Consider the following 5,417-nt stretch of genomic DNA (forward strand, 5'->3'; position numbering starts at 1 on the left):
TAATTTATTTAATTTTTTTTCTTAAAACCCCTAAACACTAAACCCTAATCTAATTTTTTAAAATTTATAATTAATTTACTCAAGTAACCTTAAACCCTAATTTATTTGATTTTTTTCTTTAAAACCCTAAACAGTAAACCCTAATCTAATTTTTTTAAAATTTATAATTAATTTACTCAAGTAACCCTAAACTCTAATTTATTTAATTTTTTCCTTAAAAACCATAAACACTAAACCCTAATCTAATTTTTTAAAATTGATAAATAATTTAATTAAGAAACCCTAAACCCTAAACCCTTATTTATTTAATTTTTTTCCTTAAAACCCTAAAACCTAAAACCCCAAAAACCCCTAAAACCTTAACCCTAATTGTAGAAAACCCTAACCCTAAAAAATAGGGAAAACGCTTTCTCAAGGAAGCGCTTTGTCTTCGTGGACACCAAGCGCGCCCTCAAGGACGCGTTTTCTGTCCATGTGGACAAAGCACTTCCCTGAGGAAGCGTTTTCCTGCTTTATCCCCTGACAATGCGCTAACGTGGACGCGTTGTGGGGGAAATTGGCCCATTCCGGTAATTAATTTAGGACCTGGCCCATTTCGGTAATTTTGAAAATAAAGAGAATTTTATTGGTAATTTGCCCTAAATAATACTAAGATAGGTGCAACTTAACAAGCAAATGCCTCTAAAATAGTAGCAAAATTAACAATATCTAAATAATAACAATAAAATAGTGAAATGATAGCAAAATAGTGGGAAAACAATAGCAAAATAATAGTTTTTTTTTTGCAAATTTGGGCCAGATCGGGCAAAAAAACCTTACTCGAGGCCTTGCCCGTTTTCTAAATAGGCCTTACTTATTTGCCCAAGCCTATTTTTTGGGCCTATATTTTTTCCCAAACCCTCCCACTTTTCGGGCAAACCTTCAGGTCAGGGGGCTCGACACATGAAAAAGTTTAGGAAAAACCATTTTATCTTTTTAGTTTCTTTTGTCTTTTCTTTTTAGAATTAATTTTAGTTTTTTTTAGTAAAAGGGAAAAATCTAAGGTTTTACAAGGAATTACCTAGGTTAATAAAGAAAAACTTGAATTTTTACATAGAATTGAGTTACAGGTAAAAAACATGAATTTCATCTCAACAGTTGAATAACTTAATTCCCTATAAACATTTAGAGGTTTTTTTTGAAAAATAATAAAATTAATACTAAAAAGGAAAATAGTGACCAAAAAGAAAAGTTATTAGAGTTGGGTGGCTAAAATGAGTATTGTAATAGCATATTAATGACGGGTGACTAAAATGATAAAAGTGTATAGCGATAGTGGCTAAAATGATAAAAATATGTAACGATGATATCTAAATGATAAAAATATGTAACGATGATATCTAAATTACAAACTTTTTTTTTATTTTTTTTACCAAAATAAAAACTTATGAAAGTTGGGTGACCAATTGTATAGTTTGCCTTTTATTCTATTTGTGTTTGTTAATTTTAAACATTTATTTGTTTAATTTATTAAATAATATATTTTTATTAATATTTAAATTATTTAACATAATTAAAATATATTAATTATTTTTATCATTAAAATGTTACAATAATAAAAAATTTTGAATCATAATTAAAACAGAAATTAAAATATGTTTTAACAATAAAAATTGAATTTTTTTTCTTGTGATTATTTGTTTTAAACAATCTTATTATAGGTTATCATCATATCTATTTTTTTTACACGATACCTAGAACTACCCATAGCTTCTCCCCAACCCATAAATAGAAGGATAATACGCTTCAGCACACTCAAACTTACATCATTCTATATTGACAACAATATTCATGCCAGTCGAATTAAGATTCAATCGAATTTTTTTTATCATTAATAACTAGTTGAATGAAACTACCAAAGGTTTTAAATGTTAATACATCTATTTTATATTAGCATGTCTTAGTTTTATATTATTGAAATACTAGTAAAATCAGTTGGGAATTTGACATTTTATTTGGGGGGATCAAAGACATTTTATTTATAATTCTTGTAAATATAATTCTTGTTATAATCTCAACAAAAATTACATATTGTTATTTAAGTTCATCACTTACATTAATACTTGATTTATAATCTATAATATATATAAAGTAGGAGTTTATTGATATTAAAAATAATTTATTAGTATTACTTGATAATAACAAAAGTAATATTAATTAATAGAATAGTATAATAATGTGAAATTAATTAATTTGGACATATCTTTTAAAAGTTTTGCCTAAAAAAATAATATTATATATTATTAATTAATAAAATTGTAATTCTATAAAATCATTGAATATATTTAGATAAATTAAAAATAATAAAGCCCCAAGTTTTTTAGTTACAAGTTTTAATTAAATAAATATATATTTTATATGTAAATATGATTTATTTTAAATACGGTAATAATTATAAAGTTAAAATTATTTTTTATAATTAATAAAAATAAAATCTATAAGTATAATTTTATTTTAATGTGATAATAATTATTTTATTGATAATGTTTATATTAAATCTTGAATATAGAAGTAATAGATAAGTTTTACATTCATAACAAATTATTAATGATTATAATTATTTTATTAATAATGTTTTCATTTTCAGTGTAATAGTTTTTATCACTTAATTATATTTTGAATCCATATTAAATTCAACTTCTTATTTTAGATTAATTAACATTTAATTAGTGTTACAATTATGTAACAATTAAAATTAACATTTAGTACTATAAATATATGCATTAACAAGACATTTTTATTTAAATAACATCTAAATAATTACTGGAAAAAAATTATATTTTTGGGTTTTATTTCGATCACCAAAAAAGATATGATTTTGATTATTATTTGAAAAGTTTAGTTATTTTTATTTGATTTTAATAAATTTTAATGACAAATTATTTTATCTAATTATTTAATATAATAATTATTGTTAAATATTATTTTATTATCTCAATTTTTTTTAAAATTAATAAAATTTTATTATGAATTAGACTAACTTTACTTTAATTAGTAAATATATTATTATTATTTAATGATTAAAAAATAAACATATAAAATCAGGTGAAACGTAGATGATATTAAAAGTAATTATAATATGAAAAGAAGAGTTGAAACATTATTTATAAATTTGGATAAAAGAAAATACTTTATTGCATGACTACTTTATAATTTGTTAGGAGTATAAGAAAGAAGGCCTCTGGAATTTGAGTTACGCAATAGAAGTTTCAAAGATATCTCATCACTCTCACATTGTATAAATTACCACAATATTAGCATCGAGGATCTGCTTTTTTGGCCATTCTTATTTATCCTATTATATCGAACTTGGTAATTATTAGTTCTTCCTAAGAACTCGAATTTGTCGCCAACGAGACTCCACACGGTGGGAGGCGCCATCTTCCGCATAGACTCCAAATTTGAAGTAATGATTGCTTCCTCCAGCACCAGATCCTTCGTATCTTTGAACGCCATCAATGTAAACCTTGACATTGGAAGCTCCCGCGTCATGGATTACGTTGACCTTGAACCATCTATTATATACATTTTCAAGCACCGTCGGAGACCTGTAAACCGTGAGTTTGGCGGAGTAAACTCGGAGCATGATGGTAGTTGCACCAAATACTTGCATCACCGATGTTGCATCTGTTCCGCTCGGGATATATGCCTCTCCCTCAAATTGCCATACTCCAGATGAATAATCATAGCCCTAGAAAGATGAGCTAAACTATATAAAATTTCAAAATTAAAGACAATTTTGTTAAGAAAAATATAAACTGAATTATTAATTTTTCAAACCAAAATGCAATTGGATCCACCTTACTCCCTTGGAGTTACCCATAACTGAATTTTCATAAAATATTTTGCTATTATAATTATAATGTTCAAAAATATTTATGTATTTTTCTAAGAAATATTCTTATATTATAATTTGCTCATTAATCACATTTTATTATTAAACAGTTTTTTTTTTCTCAAATAGTTTTTACCAACCATTTTGAGTGTATTATTATCTTATTGTTCAAGGTTTTTTTTATTAAAAATATCTAAAAAGAAAAAAATTATTTAGATATTATTTTTTAAAAAATTGATAAAAATATTTAATTTAATTTGTTTGAATATTTCAATTTTTGGTTTTTTCCCAATTCAATGGTGGTACTATGACAATATAATATAGATTTTGATGGCTGATAAGAATATAATACAATACAAAATAAAATAATTAAAAGTATTAAAGAATAACTTTATATTTAAATTTAAAAGTGTTTTAAAATTAGTATAATAAAAATAAATGGTTCTTGAAATTCTAAATTATCTTTTAGTGAAGAATTTAAAATTTAAAATATGATTTAAAAAATATATATGTAAACACTTTAATTTTGTAACTTACTCGAATTCGAATTTCAGAGCGTGGTTTAGTATCGCTAGTTATGGTATGAGGTTCGTCATTAGCAAACACCCAAAATGTGTGGATGCCATTGTTGAAACTATATCATTCGTGTGGAGACTTATCGTAAGGTTTTTGTAGCTCAAAATTTGATTGTGATAAAGAAACTGCGGTAAATCTACTGGTTTGAGCATTAGCCACAAAGAACTTAATAAACAAATGAAAACTTAACCATCTTTTTAACTCTTCAAAAGAACTGAGAAGTCCAAGATAGAAATGAAATTGAACTATTATACTTGGTTTGTTTGTGCCTCTTAATGTTGTGCTTTGTAGATCTTTATAGTGGGATGGGTTTGAATTTTGAGGCAAAAAAGCCGATGCCAAATGACAAAATAAATTCAAATTGAATGAAAGAGACATAAATGAATATTTTTTTGTGTGTGTGAATAATATCTAACCTAATTTCCTAACCCTAACATGTAGCCACCCTACTATTCCAATAATTACTTAAGGAGCACCCATAAGCAAATTACATTCTCGATTTTTGATCCCAACCATGTGCTATGTTGTATTATATCCATGACTTTTTCCACAAAAATCAGATTCCAGGACTTGATATTGTTTATTCATGAATGCTAGGAAAAGCCAAGGTTCTTTTTTTACTTGAAATAGCTTGGGATAATTCCAGGACAATAGTCTAATATTGCCCCAAAATGAGGCAACTCGTTATCTTGTTTAATTGCGATATCGGTTCCATTCAATTCACTTTTTTACTATTTTAAAATCATTTATTATAATTTAATTTAATTTCAATTTTTTATATATTTTTAAAAAAATTAAATTTATTTTTTATAAAATAAGCTTTATTTTATGACTTTTTGAATATCATTTAATAAATGATAGAATATATGAAAGATAGTCAGGTGTTAGTTAGTTAGCAGTCAGGCGGTTAGTAGTTATTCTGTTAAAGAAAGCTAACAGTTTCACGTCTATCTCATCTTTGCTATAA

The 5,417-nt window shown here is 25.2% G+C and overlaps 1 pseudogene; it reads right to left on the minus strand.

Annotated features, from left to right (window-relative positions):
- Positions 1–3,358: 3,358 nt before the first annotated feature.
- LOC107950034 (citrate-binding protein-like) lies at positions 3,359–4,989 on the minus strand (annotated as a pseudogene).
- Positions 4,990–5,417: the final 428 nt, after the last annotated feature.

This window comes from Gossypium hirsutum, chromosome D03, assembly GCF_007990345.1.
Source record: "Gossypium hirsutum isolate 1008001.06 chromosome D03, Gossypium_hirsutum_v2.1, whole genome shotgun sequence".
Classification (NCBI taxonomy): domain Eukaryota; kingdom Viridiplantae; phylum Streptophyta; class Magnoliopsida; order Malvales; family Malvaceae; genus Gossypium; species Gossypium hirsutum.